Consider the following 17,681-nt stretch of genomic DNA (forward strand, 5'->3'; position numbering starts at 1 on the left):
ATGAATTGAGTAGTAAGTCGGAGTCGACTAACAAGAAAAATAAATTGCAAGAAGTAAACTGTACATCACATCTATGCTGCAGTTGGTATAAGTAATAATTAGTAGGTTGAAACGTTCAACTGGTACTAGCAAAACAAATAATTAGTAGGTTGAACCTTTCAACCGGTACTAGCAAAACAAATAATTAGTAGGTTGAAACTTTCAACCGGTACTAGCAAAACAAATAATTAGTAGGTTGAAATGTTCAACTGGTACTAGCAAAACAAATTATTAGTGGGTTGGAACTTTGAACCGGTACTAGCAAAACAAATAATTAGTAGGTTGAAACTTTCAACCGGTACTAGCAAAACAAAAAATTAGTAGGTTGAAACGTTCAACTGGTACTAGCAAAACAAATAATTAGTAGGTTAAAACGTTCAACTGGTACTAGCAAAACAAATAATTAGTAGGTTGAAACGTTCAACTGGTACTAGCAAAACAAATAATTAGTAGGTTGAAACTTTCAACTGGTACTAGCAAAACAAATAATTAGTAGGTTGAAACTTTCAACCGGTACTAGCAAAACAAATAATTAGTAGGTTGAAACTTTCAACCGGTACTAGCAAAACAAATAATTAGTAGGTTGAAATGTTCAACTGGTACTAGCAAAACAAATAATTAGTAGGTTGAAACTTTCAACTGGTACTAGCAAAACAAATAGGTAGTGGGTTGAAACTTTCAACCGGTACTAGCAAAACAAATAATTAGTAGGTTGAAACTTTCAACTGGTACTAGCAAAACAAATAATTAGTAGGTTGAAATGTTCAACCGGTACTAGCAAAACAAATAATTAGTAGGTTGAAATGTTCAACTGGTACTAGCAAAACAAATAATTAGTAGGTTAATTGTTCAACTGGTACTAGCAAAACAAATAATTAGTAGCTTGATTGTTCAACTGTTGCTAGCAAAACAAATAATTAGTAGGTTGGAACTTTCAACTGGTACTGGCAAAACAAATAATTAGTAGGTTGGAACTTTCAACTGGTACTAGCAAAACAAATAATATAGTAGGTTGGAACTTTCAACTGGTACTAGCAAAATAAATAAGTAGTGGGTTGAATGTTCAACTAGTACTAGCAAAACAAAAGAAATGATAAGCGAAATCATAACACTTACCTATGATACAAACAGAGAATAATTAGTAAGTTGAATGTTCAACTGGTACTAACAAACCAAAAGAGTCAAATGTACCTAGTAACTAGTCTAGTAGACGCGATAGTGGTGGTTGGTACTAACGATAGGACCTTTTGTTATAGGTCGTCCAAATTAGTACAACATAGTACTTAAAAGTAAACTGACGCGATATAGTGTTGGTTGGTACTAACGATAGTATCTTGTTTTAGATCATCCAAAATGTCCTAGATACCACCATTAGACGGATTCTTTAGCCCACCAAAACTTAATAGGGAGGCAAAATAGTCATAAACTGACATTATGTTAGTATAGAGTGACCTCCTATTATGTAATGTATTTATTGAATTCGAAATTATATAATAAGCAGTTTAGTGCCTCTGCCTACTGTTCCAGTTAACTCAAGGCGTAGGTATAGATGGATAGCCTCGGGAATAGGCATATCTACTAATGTAGATTCAGGGTAGATTTCAATTATACAAAAAAAAAAAAAATTACGCCTGTTGGAAAACATTTCCTGTAAAGTATTACAATTTAACCTTCTTCTAACCTATACCCGTATCATAAATTTACTGCATTTTGCAGATGTTCGTATGGGTAAGAACTTAATGTATCAGCCTAAATAAAAACGAACAAAGTATATATAAAAATATATTATACGACGACTTAGACGGTATTCCGGTTAAAGATTGTTGTAGCAATCCTATTGGAACAGTTAGGAGACAGGTTAAATTATAGTTTAAGAGAAACAAGCAGGTGACCAGGATAAGAGTAATAATGCATTCTGCGTAAGTAGCCGTGGAAATTGTGGAACACAGAGGCATGCCTAAACTGCCCAAATACAACCTATAAATAGACGAGGATATACAATTCTTCAAAATCGTATATGACCCAGATTTCATATAATAAATCCCAATTCCAATCTATTTTAGAGCCGGAATACATGATTCTATAGAATAATAATCAGGGCAAAGCTCAATTACAAACCCAAGTACAACAGGTACGTAAATAGACGCTGGGCCTGTCATAATACATCATGTCATGTAGTACCTAAAGTCAATGCTGTAAAAACTGAAGTGGCGATGCGGGGAGCCTTACACGGTGAGGAAGCACTGCTTACTTAACTAAACTACGAAACTATACCCAAGGCAACCATGTCTTAGGTACTAACGGTAAAAACTCTAGTGACCAGCAGTTAACCTAATGTTTTGTAAATAGACATATGACTTTTGTCGGTTAACAGTGTAGATGACGAAGTCCCTTTTTAACTACCTAGGTAGTAGGTACACCTACTCAGATGAAGATGAGTGATGTGTGTGATGTGATGACTAATTATAATTAAGTGTAATTAAAAAGGCACTTTACCGGAAAATATATTTCCTTATTTCAGTCACATGCATAAACTTACAATAATTAAGGATGCCAAAACTCTTAGGTATGCGGTTGAGACAATACATACATTAGAAATTATACATAGTCTCAGAACCGATACATTAAATCAAAACAGAAACAAATAACTAAATACTGTGTGTAGGTACCTACACATTATAAAATAAAAACAATAAGTATTCGAATTAACCGTGATTTTGATCGCTCTCAATGACAGTTTGCCTGATGTTTAATTTGTTGAGGCTAACTAATTAAGTAAAACTAGTAGATTAAAGTTGTAGCTTGAACCACTTCATTGATCTACCCAAGAGTACACATTTATTGTACTAATTGAGCACTAAGACTTAAAAGACCAAAAACCTAGGTCTTATCATTTAGAAACGTTAAACGTAACGATAAAATGGTAAAGTACCTAAACATTCGAACTGTACTCTGGTGTACTCAGTATTTCATGGGATCATGGTTAGAATAATGGAATTCCATTGGTTCGTTGGAAGATGTTTATTGAAGTTAAATGACATACTTACCAATGGCAGGATATAGGAAGCAGACATACAAGGTGTATACCTATGTTTCAGGTTTATAAATTATGTTGCAAGTAATTGAAATATACCGAAGAAAAAGTGTATAAGTACAAATAATAATATTTATGTGACAGTCTGACAGTAATTATTGTGGAAATAATAATACAATACTTACTGGTCACAATTCAATTGAAAAATCAGCTTTCAATTAGTAAAGTGTTACGTTATTTTCATAACATAAATTGTAATTATGATTCTTCGCATAAGTAAGTTGCTAGAATAATATTACATTCGATATTATATTTGCTGTGTTACTTTTTGAGCAATAAAATGAATAAAATAAATATTTGGATTAATTGATGTCAAGATTATATTATTCAAGTATTATAATTAAAGAACGATAATTAGATATGTATGCAATGCAATTAATAATAATAATGGTCCAATAGGCAGGTAAATCTTAGTAGGTACCTAACAAATTAATAATATATAAATCTATTTATATAGATTATTGTTTCCTTAACCTATTCACAAGTAAAACTAATCATATTTGACGTGGTACCTCTACAACGAATGTAACATTCCTAGTTTATTTGACCTTGGATTATCTACAAGTATTTTAAATTGCATTATATATATATTAACATCATACAAGACAAGTAAAACTGAGTCAATCAGTTATTGCCAATAAGTAACTAATGTCCAAGACGCTTGGCAAGCTTACAATGTTATTGTACCTAAATCATGAAATAGGTATTAATTAGTAAAATATTATATTGTATGCTAATGGAAATACCTGGAAATGTGTAAGTATCAAAAGGAAAATGTAGTAATTAAGGCGTTTAAAGTAAATCTTTGAATTATAAGCAATTGAATAAAAAACTCAAAACTGCAAATAGGAGAAGGAGAGGGACTGACACCTAAGAAGAAATTGTAAAAGAAAAATAATAGTTTTACAGATTTAAAGGCTTGCTAGTGTTGGAAAATATTTATTATTTAACTGTTGTAAAATGAATACATCCACACCTCGCCGAGTTTCTTACGCCGGTTCTTCTCGGGTCTGAGGTTAACCTTTCCGAACCGGTGGTAGTATACCTAGATTGGAAAAATAAATTAACCTAGCGAGTATAAGATAATACGATAAACTGAACTATTGTTGCATGATAAATATATAAAGTAAAATAAATAAATCGTTATATAAAGGGAGAGATGTGACGATTACACAATAAACAGTACGATGCAACTACCCGCTAGCTTCACTCCGTGGAGAAGTGTCATGGCGTGCGGGTGGGTGGCTGGCGGAGTGCACGAGCAATAACAGTTGTTTCATTTGATCACCCAGTACACAACGGAGCCTGGACGTCACACTACATTCATTCATTCATTGCATTCGGTGTGTTTTCAAAAAACACAATTTGACCGAATCATAAAATGAGAGCGTAACTACGTTTGTATGGAGAACCGAGCTTGCTGCGGACTCTTAAGGGGCCCACTAATTAACAGTCCGCCGGATGGAATCGGCCTGTCAGTTAGAACAAAAAGTTGAGAGTTACGAACAACTGACAGGCAGATACCATCCGGCGGACTGTTAATCAGTGGGCCCCTTAACACTTAATTTTGCCGATTAATTTGTCAAACAAGGGTGGATGATGGAAAATATTAACAAAAACTCATTGAAAAATAACGGTTTTTATTAATGAAATAATTGGAGGTATTCCCACAACATTTTATTTCATCAACGGATACTCGATAGCATTTCCATCTTCACCAACTTGATGGTTGGCAGTCCTCACCTGTCTGTTCTCCAGAAACTTCCTGCCTCGCACAGCTAAAGTGTGGAATGAACTGTCACCTGCGGCTCCGGACCGATACGACCTTCAAACTTTAAAAAAGAGCGTAAGACCGGCTACGCACAATTACAACCTTCCTGGTGTTGCGGGTATCTATGGGCGACGATAATTGCTTACCATCAGGCGATTCGTCTGTAAACGACCTCCTATATCAAAAACAAGGAAAGATTTTCGCCAAATGTACGATAACGCTGATTTAAACTTTCACGATTTTTACAAAATACGTGATTAAGTCCCGTTGTAGGTACAATTTAATATGGCTCGAAAATTTAACCGGGATCCTCGCCTACCTATTAAAAATTACTGGGTAATTATAATATAAGTATAAAATTAAATATGATATATAGTATCTACCTAACCTATTTCACTGCGTCAGTGTCGTTATTCCACAGAAATCGTTAGCAGCCGGGAAACACCCGGTTCCATGTTCAAACGAAACTTATGCAAATGTAGCCTAAAATCACGCTGGATTTAGCCTCTTGTTGACAAAAAACCTCGCAACTAGCAATACGAGTAAAATGTATACTTAAGAAAAAAAGTCATAATTAAGAAAATCTGAGGAGTGCCTACGACTTTGCTGTGATTAATGGATAAGAGGATAGATTTATATTTATTTATTTCATAATATGAAATTACAATATAAATTATATTACACTAATCTATACGAATTTATACTATGATGGTCAAGTAGGAAAATAACAATTGATTATAATTATACAAATGTCAAGCAATACACGATTTAAAAACCATTATAACCAATCAATTAATTAACTAAGTTATTAACAATGTCAAATAGGTAATATAAAACGAAAAACAATGTCAATATGGCTAAGCTAAGCATGGATATCTCATAATGATCGTCAAATTAAAATAAAATTAAATGAAATACAGGTCAATAGAAAAATTAATTACTTAGGTACATTCAATTTATAATATTACATGTCATTTCCATATATTCATTTACAGAATATAATGGATTATCCAATATAAAGATATTCATCTACAAACGTACTTGATAAAATGTATATTCATAGGTAATTTTCTGACTTTTCCCACAATTATAAATGTTACGGGTAATGTTAGAATAGAAGGTTGATTAAACTAAGTTTACCTGGGTATAACTTAACTAGTATTACCCAAGCCTTTTGCGTAAAGTCCGAAAATTTGAACAACATTAATCTGTATTCACCTAGGTCTACCCAACACTGGCTGGGTAATGGTGTAAAATTTGATTTAATTTTCGGGCTTTACCCAAAAGGCTTGGGTAATACTAGTTATACCCGGGTAAACTTTATAAGTTTAATCAACCTTCTAACATTACCCGTAACATAAACATTTAATCCTCGAATCAAACCTGATCAACTGGTACCATTAATATAAACTTGTCATCTACCTATTCTAATCGGTACCCGAATAGATAATTATACCTATTAGATATACAGGATGTCCCATAAGTGACACGTCACAGTGACACTGGAGGTAGACCAGACCAAGAGGACCCAAACCAACTTAACATGACCCCAGTAAAAGTGGCACGGTTTTCGAGTTATTGCCAAATTAAAGTTTTTCATGAATTTTGACCGTTTTTAACATTGTTAGTGCCAGTGTGCACTCGGAAAGGTCTCGAAGTTAATTTTTTATGTGTACGGCATCATGAATAGTTAATGAAGATAACAGAATAGGTATTTTATCGATAAACAATGTAAAATGTAAAAAAATACTGGTTTAATCTTGAATTAAATTCACAGCGAATCATTAATTTTTGACTTTGACCACCTGTCGTGAAAAAAAAATACTAGAAATGTAATGAGCAAATAGCGTCAAGCTATTGAGCATGTTATGCAGATTCAAAAATGGTATGACACATGTACCTTCCGGCAATAAAATAGGAATTATTATCATCTTTCGAAAGCCTCATAAAAAATTAGTTATAACTAGGAAATCGGCAATCCGTTGCTACTTAGTAAAAATAACGATTTATGTTGCGATATCTAATTCTGGATACAGAAATAAAAAAACGCCTATTCAGTATTTGCCAAATACCTAAAAGAAAGAGATGGAAAACGGTTATCTCCCTTTTTTAAGGATATCATTGATTTGATAAAGGTTCAAAGAAAATAAAATACTGCAGGTTGAAGTTTAATCAATTTATTAAAATAATTTTATTTTACAATAGGTTGCTCGAATTGTTTTACCCCGGCTCGTATCGCACGCTTGGTAAATTTTCATAAATAAATTTCGGATATGTTTCGTGCTGCCTCGAACATGCAGCCTTAGTTCCTCTTGGGACGTTATTGACTTGGAGTAAAATTTATCTTTTAAGTATCCCCAATAAAAAAAAATCTAATGGGTTTAGGTCCGGGAAACGTTAGGCCATGCCACTGGTCGGCCGATCCATCTTCTTGGAGCTGGAACCACAGCAAGATGGCTGCCCAGAACAATACGCTTGCGATGTTCGCGACCACCTCACACAGAAATTCCCAGATGGCAGCCGCGTTCCCCGGACCTAAACCCATTAGATTTTTTTTCATTGGGGATGCTTAAAATGCTTAAAATATAAAGTTTACTCCAAGCTAATAAGGTCCCAAGAGGAATTACGGCGGCGTATGTTCGAGGCAGCACGAAACATATCCGAAATTTATTTAAGGAAATTAACTTGACAAGGAAATTAACTTGAAGTTTTACAAGACGGTGCCAAGCTTGCATACGAGCCGGGGTAAAACAATTCTAGCACCTATTGTAAAAATTTTTTTTTTTCAATAAATTGATTAAACTTCAACCTGTAGTATTTAATTTTCTTTGAACCTTTATCAACTCAATGATATCCTTAAAAAGGGAGATAACCATTTGCCATCTCTTTCTTTTAGGCATTCGGCAAATACTGAATAGCCGTTTTTTTTATTTCTCTATTCAGAATTAGATATCGTAACATAAATCGATATTTTTACTAAGTAGCAACGGATTGCAGTATTCCTAGTTTTAATTTATTTTTTATGAGGCTTTCGAAAGATGATAATAATTCCTATTTTATTGCCGGAAGGTACATGTGTCATACCATTTTTGAATCTGCATAACATGCTAAATAGCTTGACGTTATTAGCTTATTACTTTTCTAGTATTTTTTTTACGACTGGTGGTCAAAGTCTAAATTAATGTTTCGCTGTAAATTTAATTCAATATTAAACCAGTACTTTTTTGCATTTTACATTGTTTATCGATAAAATACCTATTCTGTTATCTTGGTTAACTATTCATGATGCCGTACACATAAAAAAATTAACTTCGAGACCTTTCCGAGTGCACAAAGGCACTAACAATGTTAAAAACCGTCCAAAATTCATGAAAAACCTTAATTTGGCAATAACTCGAAAACCGTGCCACTTTTACTGGGGTCATGTTAAGTTTATTTGGGTCCTCTTGGCCTGGTCTACCTCCAGTGTCACTGTGACGTGTCACTTATGGGACACCCTGTATTGGAGGGATCGATTAGGTAAGTAAGTAGGTCTCATATCTGAAAAAAAAATGCGATTATCTCATAATAAAGATAAATTCATATTATTCGAAAATCAATTTGCTTGTACTTATACTTAAGCACGGCTACCACGAGTTGGCATTTGACGGTCAAAATTTAACGTTTACGTTAGCAACTGCGTGAACTCGCTTCTATCGCACCAATACATCAGTGCGAGCGAGATGAACTGCGATCGAGGTTACGCTAACGTAAATGTCAAGTGTAGACTCGTGGTACTGCTGAAGTAGGAAGGAATGATCAAAAAGACCACTCTGTGTAATATTTTCATCAAATAAGCATGATAGTCCAATATATCTTCAAAGAAAAAAACCTCGTACTATTGCATATCGTCAGGTGACAAGCAAAAGTCACTAATTACTAAAAAAAATTTAAACAATCAACCTTCTTTTAGTACTAATATGGTTCACTATGGCTATGCACTTGTGGTGGTAATTAGTGAGTTTTGCTTGTCACCTGACGATATGATAATGCTCATTATACATTTTACAGAGCCCGAATTATCGTACCTACACGCACAAGACTACAATGTACAGTCGATGTCAAAGATATGTTTCCATTTTCGCCTTATTACAAAGGAGTTAGGTGCAAAATTGTAAACATATCTTTGGCGTCGACTTTACAATAATTCGCCTGGCAACCCTAAACGAAGCATTCAAGGAGTACAATGATTGTTTTCGTAACGCATTTTAATATTTTTTCTGTATCAACTACCCATTTCCATCGGTTATATAGCATAATTTCTAAAATCAAATATCCTAAGTACGAAATTCCTAAAGACAGAACATCTAAAATCAAAATGTCTAATGTACGAAATTCCTAAAGATGCATGTCCTACTGTTAATAAACCTATTTTTTAAATGTCTAAAGTACAATAATGCTAGTGCACGAAAATACTAACGACCTTTTTTCCTACGTCCAGTTGACCTAAGTTTAAAATGTATAAATTGCGAAATTTCTAACAACATTTGTCCTATGTTTAGCTGACCTTACTCGTAGTTTAAAGAGTCTAACGTACGAAACCTTCTTTTTAAAAAACATTTCCTTTACAACTTAACTAGACGGAGCCCCGCTTCGCGGGCGGTTTGCCCTTCGAGCATCTGAAGCTACCTAACGAACCTAATCTACCTACGCTTTTTTACCCAAAGTGTAATGTTTTCACGGACGTCACACTAAAATAAATCAATAGGTAGGTTAGGTTCGTTAGGTAGCTTCAGATGCCCGAAGGGCAAATCGCCCAGAAATAGGAGCCCCGCGTAGCGGGGCTCCGTCGAATCAGGATAAGAAGGAAATGTTCTGGGAAGTATTGAGTTTCAAAGTATTGTCATTAGGCTTTTTGAACGTAGCTATTTTGAGCACTAGACATATTGACTTTAGAAGTATTGTCATTAGGCATTTCGTACGAAGACTACGAAGGAATATTGATTTTCGAAAATAAGATCATTCGATTAAAAGTGTATTAGGACATGCATCTTTAGGAATTTCGTACATTAGACATTTTGATTTTCGATGTTCTGTCTTTAGGAATTTCGTACTTAGGAAATTAGATTTTAGAAATTATGCTACAAAACCTTTCCATCTATCACCTCTATTAAAAAAAAACACTCGATACTCGTACTAGGTATTTGCTTTATTATTATGCAGATTACGCTCCTCGACTCGACGGCATCGGCAAGGCAACGTGTCAATTTGTGAGAGATAAAAAAATGTGGGACGCGTGAGCGGCGACGGCAACGTGAAGCCAATAATTATAGAAAGGTAGATATATGTTTTACGCACATTCACCGAGTCGCTTATTTCAACCGTGTGAACAACCGGCTCGTTGGTCTAGGGGTATGATTTTCGCTTAGGGTGCGAGAGGTCCCGGGTTCAAATCCCGGACGAGCCCAAGAATCTTTTTACTTTTTTTTACTTAATGCGGGCATAAAAATAATTACATTTCGTTTCATTTTCCTGCCGCGAGGAATCTAAATTATCTAAACGTTTGTGTAAGCTTTTATATTTGTGTAATTTATGGTTCCACGTAAGCCGGAAAATATGCAGGATAATTGAGCAACATATATATCATTAAGCTACGATCTTCCTTGTATAAACATCCTCGAGCGAGTGGGATAATGCCACACATCAATTTTAGTTGAAATGCTCAACAAAATGTTCCTTTTGTTTTCTCAGATAATACAGACAGTCATGTATGAAATTCACATGAATTTCATAATGTCAAAGGTTAGATTAGGGCAACGAACCATAATCTGCAAATTTGTCTTCAAATAATATGTATTACTGTGTAAATCGTGAATGAGTAGGTACCTATATTATTCTTTCAAATACAATTTTAAGTAACGATTTTTGTTTCTGTCTCGATGACCACGACATGTATGTTACGTAATCCAATAGGGTGTTTATGCTTAACGATATTGATGAACAGCTAATATCTAGTTAAGGAGCTAATTAATTTAACTATTTATACACCGCCGTGTAACCTTTCATGCAGCGTTGCCAATAACTTTAAGTATCATCACAGAATAAATAATAGTACTAGGTATCATTCACGGCTTAATAATCAACCTGTATGCATAACTTACAAATTACCTAATTTATTATGAGTAAGTACATAATACGTAAAATAATTACAGGAAAATACGATTTAACTGCCGAATTATTTTTAATTCAAATAACACAAACAAATGATTTATCAACTTATTACTTAGTATAGGTTACATACATACATTACGTACCTATTCTAAAAAAGTTGTAACAATTTTGTTTGTCCTCTGATGTAATATGTACCTACATAATATACAGACTATATTAGGTATCATATTGGTGACACACGTTACTCCACTTCTTAAGCCGGTATGATCTGTTGTTGTGTTGTGAGATATTTCGACAAAATATCAAGGTCACTTGTATGAATCTCAATTGTGCCCGAGAAACGGCCCACTGGGTATACGTGAGTCGACTTGAAGCGTGTATTACTTTACCAAAGTGCGGACAAAATACACGACATGTCGCTCTAATACTATGAAGTATTTGAACAAATTAAATTATTTTTCAGAAAATATTTTAATTTGTTTTTATCAAGTAGAAACACTACTATATAAATTATAAACTGAAATAAATGTCATATACTAAATATTTTCTGAAAAATAATTTAATTTGTTCAAATACTTCATAGTATTGATTGGCAGCGCCATCTCTCTCGCTAGCTCGGTATCATCATGAGAATGATCCAGATAGAAGGTTCGAACCATACTGTTCTACCTTAGAGATGGCCAGGGGGCGCCACAAGCCTTCAGTAGGAAGTGCATATACTTGGAAAATTTGACTAATGTCGCTGTGGCCCGGTGGCCGAGTGGTTCAGGCACCTGCCGCGATAGCAGAGGACGCTGGTTCGATTCCAGCCTGGGGCACTGGAGGCCTTGGTCACTTTTTCTTAGTATATGACATTTATTTCAGTTTATAATTTATATAGTAGTGTTTCTACTTGATAAAAACAAATTAAAATATTTTCTGAAAAATAATTTAATTTGTTCAAATACTTCATAGTATTGATTGGCAGCGCCATCTCTCTCGCTAGCTCGGTATCATCATGAGAATGATCCAGATAGAAGGTTCGAACCATACTGTTCTACCTTAGAGATGGCCAGGGGGCGCCACAAGCCTTCAGTAGGAAGTGCATATACTTGGAAAATTTGACTAATGTCGCTGTGGCCCGGTGGCCGAGTGGTTCAGGCACCTGCCGCGATAGCAGAGGACGCTGGTTCGATTCCAGCCTGGGGCACTGGAGGCCTTGGTCACTTTTTCTTAGTATATGACATTTATTTCAGTTTATAATTTATATAGTAGTGTTTCTACTTGATAAAAACAAATTAAAATATTTTCTGAAAAATAATTTAATTTGTTCAAATACTTCATAGTATTGATTGGCAGCGCCATCTCTCTCGCTAGCTCGGTATCATCATGAGAATGATCCAGATAGAAGGTTCGAACCATACTGTTCTACCTTAGAGATGGCCAGGGGGCGCCACAAGCCTTCAGTAGGAAGTGCATATACTTGGAAAATTTGACTAATGTCGCTGTGGCCCGGTGGCCGAGTGGTTCAGGCACCTGCCGCGATAGCAGAGGACGCTGGTTCGATTCCAGCCTGGGGCACTGGAGGCCTTGGTCACTTTTTCTTAGTATATGACATTTATTTCAGTTTATAATTTATATAGTAGTGTTTCTACTTGATAAAAACAAATTAAAATATTTTCTGAAAAATAATTTAATTTGTTCAAATACTTCATAGTATTGATTGGCAGCGCCATCTCTCTCGCTAGCTCGGTATCATCATGAGAATGATCCAGATAGAAGGTTCGAACCATACTGTTCTACCTTAGAGATGGCCAGGGGGCGCCACAAGCCTTCAGTAGGAAGTGCATATACTTGGAAAATTTGACTAATGTCGCTGTGGCCCGGTGGCCGAGTGGTTCAGGCACCTGCCGCGATAGCAGAGGACGCTGGTTCGATTCCAGCCTGGGGCACTGGAGGCCTTGGTCACTTTTTCTTAGTATATGACATTTATTTCAGTTTATAATTTATATAGTAGTGTTTCTACTTGATAAAAACAAATTAAAATATTTTCTGAAAAAATAATTTAATTTGTTCAAATACTTCATAGTATTGATTGGCAGCGCCATCTCTCTCGCTAGCTCGGTATCATCATGAGAATGATCCAGATAGAAGGTTCGAACCATACTGTTCTACCTTAGAGATGGCCAGGGGGCGCCACAAGCCTTCAGTAGGAAGTGCATATACTTGGAAAATTTGACTAATGTCGCTGTGGCCCGGTGGCCGAGTGGTTCAGGCACCTGCCGCGATAGCAGAGGACGCTGGTTCGATTCCAGCCTGGGGCACTGGAGGCCTTGGTCACTTTTTCTTAGTATATGACATTTATTTCAGTTTATGTCGCTCTAAGTTGATGAGAGTTTATTTCTGAGTCTCGTTCACGGTTCAAGCCAAGATGATCCGCTTCTTTTAATAAACGTAGGAAAAGGTCAAAGAATATACGAAGGCCGAAGGGCGAGCTCCGCGTAGGGCCGAAGGCCCAAAGCGTCACAGTGAGGGGGAAGTTGGAGCTTAAACACGACCCAATAGTAAAAGTGTTTTGACAAGCTCACGACGGGACTACGGCCATTTTACTTTCTAAGTTTATCTAACTGCCTTGTTATTATAACGAGGAGTCAAGACGTGTCTGGACCAGGCTACTGTTTCATTTCTCATCCAGTTCATTAGAGAACAACGCAACTTTTCAGTGCTCTCTACCATAATATAAAATCATGCAAAACAATATTATGAAGGTTTAGAAAAGATAGGTAGGTAAATGTAAATAAAAACGATAAGGCGTTTGCTCTTATCTTATTTTAACAGTAGGTATATTATTGCAGAGGCCAGGAAAGGGATATTTGTGGACGAGTTTCGACGACGCGAAGCGGATTGCTATTCCTGCCGTGCCGGGGCATAGGTATATAGTGCTTTTCTCCAAACGTCAAAAACAATGTCGCACTAAGTTATACTTATAATTATTTTTTTAAAGTTAAAGGCACAACTTATTTTGCCAATGGATACCATTCTATATTGCTAAAAATGTTTACGAGAGTTATTCGCATTATTACGTACCTATATATTAGTACGTATTAATCAGTCATCACACTAGCGAAGAAAAAAGTTTTAAGCTAAATAAAAGTTAAATGTAAAGCCCCCTCCACACTCATGCGCGAATCGCGGCGCGAAGCCGCGAACGCGAGTGTGGCGTCGATTTTCGCAGACAGCGAAATCGACTCCACATTTGCGTTTGCGGCTTCGCCCGCGATTCACGCGCATAGTCTGGAGAGGGGTTAATAGGTATATTCGTGAAGCATGAAAGGCAGAAACGCATTCGGCACACGACCACGATTGAAAATTGTGTTAAAAAAATTAAGCTGTTGTTTAATCACTCAATTTAACTTTATAAAGCATAAGTAAACAAAATAAATTAAGTACAAATTAGTAAGCAATGTAAGCATAAGTATTTTAACGTAAAACATATATATAAAAGTAACTTCTAGCTTGGTATTAAATAGTCAAATCTTTAATTAACCTTCTTTGTTTGTTCGTATGACAGTGAATTAATAAAAAAGTGACATAACAAAACAAAATCATTAACTCCCTAGGGAGTAAAATGAGCTACAATTCCCGCTACGCGCTTTATGTGCAAGTGGGATGAAAACTGTACGGTTACCATCAGTTTGTCACTGACATAAACGCCGTCGAGAACGTAATTTACTTTCTATACATCCCGTTTGCACTAATATGCGAGTGCGAGCGAGATGTTTAGAAAGTAAATTACGTTCTCGACGGCGTTTATGTCAGTGACAAACTGAAGCACTACCACCAGTTTTAACATTGACATATTCACTCACGTTTACGTAACTTACTTTCTATGCATCTCGCTCGTACTCGCATATGCGAGCAATAGTGGAAGCGAGATGTACAGAAAGTAAATTACGTAGACGTGAGCGTTATGTCAATGTTAAAACTGATGGTAGAGGCTCTGATGGTAACCGTACTGATGAAAAAGACTTAACGCTGATGCGGTTGTAAACGATGTGTACTGTGGACCGGTTCGGTACATGATGTCTATTTCCCCGAATGTCTAGTCGTCATACGTCCATTTACTGAAACGACTAGTGTCTACAAGCCTAATTCCCCGAATGTCTAGTCGTCATACGTCAATTACTTTTTAGTCGTTCGCTATTAGTGTACATCGCAAACGGGCTAGAACGCAAAATGCATGACCACATTATTTTTTCCGTTTTACGATGTCGACGGAGGCCCGCTTACGCGGGGCTCCTATTCTGTGCTGTTTGGCCTTCGGCCATTTGAAGAAACCTAACGAACCTAACCTACCTATATCAAATGTGGTGATATAAAAAGTGGTCATTTGACATTGGAACTAGACATTCGGGGAAATAGACACTCGTGGAACTAGACTATCAGGAAAATAGACATACGTGGAAATAGACAACTAGGGAAATAGACATTCGTGGAAACAGACATTTATGGAATTAGACATCATGGACCGAACCGCTGTGTACCTACTCGTACCTTGACTAATTTAATATAATGTACTTAGGTCTCGACAGGCCCTTGATAGAAATGAAAGATTTTGTTATTTTATTGGCATATGGAAGGCTTACATTTTGACAGACACTTTTTATAAATATCCTTTAGTGGGTAACGTATTTCCTTGAAAACAGGTCGGCCCTCTCTAACAATAATGCCTAATATATGTATTTGGAAATCTCTGGCGCCTCGGTCTTCAATTCCGGTGGTCTAACAACAACGATTTTATTGTCATTCATACGTAAGTTACGCAAGAAATGTAACGTAATAGGTACCTTACTACCTAACTACCTAGTGCCTCACGAATTGGAAGCCTGTGTTTACTACCCGTTCGCTTCAAGTTGGCCATCTGACCGTTACATATTTTCAGGGGGGGGGGGAGGTAACGACCAATTTAAAGCAAACGGTGGTGGGGTATTCTTCATTCTTTAATTAATATAAATACTTAAGACGTAAGTGGAGGACCCGTGCGAAATCGCCTTTTCATACAAACGTAGTCCTCATTTTCCTCTCTGCACGGAGAGAAAAAATATTGTTCGAATTAAAAACCTGATTTCTAAAAGACGGGATTATCAAACTCTATTAATTTTTAATTTTTTTTTCTAGGCGATAGAAAATAATATAATTTCAAGGAAATTTTATTAATTTCATAGTATAGGAAATACAAAACGGTTTTACTTAATCGTGAAATTAATATTCTGTACTCGGAATAACAGGGTTGTATAAATTCTATAAAACTTTCCTTGAGTTTATAAATGGTGTAATAGTTACAGTAGGTACGTAAAGATTACTAGATAATACAAATGGGATTTATTGAAATCGGTGGCTACAAACGAGTATTAATAATTATAAGTCAATTCTGATTTCTATATTTGGTAATCTTGTAATAACAAGTCCCTTTCTTATTCTTATGAGTTTTATTCTTATTTCCGTAAATAGTAAATAGATTTATAGATATTAGTAAAGTGTACTAATAACAAGATTCCTAAACGCACTGGCCGCCCCTCCCCCCGCACGCGTACTCTGTATCCATGGTCTAATAAAACATGGTCTTCCATTCCCAGAGTGACACGGGCCTACGTCACAATAACATTGCCACTTTATTTCAACATAACATGTTACATGGGTACATTATACCTATGGTTAATAAGTTAAAATATTTCTTTATAATTTTATAATTTTCATTTATATGTATTTTAGCTTAAATTTTACAATAACACGTCATTTTTATTACTCGTTAGCAATATCTTCCGATTCACGAAAGAAATTTCAGACTTTCGGGTTATTCTGTTTATACTACTGGCAACACAGGATAGCGCTGTGCACATTTGACAATTCGGATCTAGATAACTTCATGCCCTGACCGTCATCCTTGTCGAACGCGTGTTAATTGTTATTTCCTTCTCGCTCAGTGTCAGCAGTCGCAGTGTTTTCCAAACTTTTCACGTCGTAAGCTTGGTAATTAATGTGTAACTGTGAATTAGTTTTTCAAACGTTTGTCTTGTATAGATAAATAAAGTTTAATTTAATACATTAGATTGGTTTTATTTTACTATGTTTCTACATGAATAACTTAAAATTAATGCCGTTAAAATAATTTTCACCGTTGGTTAAAATTCTCCCACATTTCAAAGTTTGAGAACCTGTAAACAGCATGATGACGTAGGCGCGTGTCAGTTAGGTCATACGCGAATCTCGGAATGGAGTACCAGGCGGAGTATATTATTATACCATGTCCGTATCCATCTTTGACTTGTCCATTTTGCTTGTAACCTCATCGGCGAAAGGAAGAAATTATGTCATTATGCCCAAAAAAATAGTTTGGTGCATGTGGTGTGTCGTTGAATGGAACTATGACTAAGTCTAATTTTAACTACGTTGAACATATAACAAAGAAACCTAAAAAATTGGGCTAGCGACTTGTAAGTAACCATAATTGCAATTTACAGATGCACCCGTACCTGATCCTGATCCAAGCCATTCAAGCGCGATTGGAGCGTGCCACGCAAATTTAGATCACGTCAGAAGTGATTGTTCCTTACGGGATCTAAATATGTCTGGTATGTTTCGATAGCG

General features: G+C 35.8%; 1 protein-coding gene and 1 non-coding gene across 2 annotated transcripts in view; both read left to right on the top strand.

The window, feature by feature from the left end:
- LOC134796104 (uncharacterized) overlaps window positions 1–17,681 on the top strand; it is a 349,320-nt gene that overhangs the window by 41,424 nt on the left and 290,215 nt on the right. The gene's annotated exons all lie outside the window — the stretch shown is intronic.
- Window positions 10,279–10,350, top strand: Trnap-agg (transfer RNA proline (anticodon AGG)). Its single transcript has one exon. It is a non-coding gene; the product is annotated as a tRNA-Pro (tRNA).

This window comes from Cydia splendana, chromosome 1, assembly GCF_910591565.1.
Source record: "Cydia splendana chromosome 1, ilCydSple1.2, whole genome shotgun sequence".
NCBI lineage: Eukaryota > Metazoa > Arthropoda > Insecta > Lepidoptera > Tortricidae > Cydia > Cydia splendana.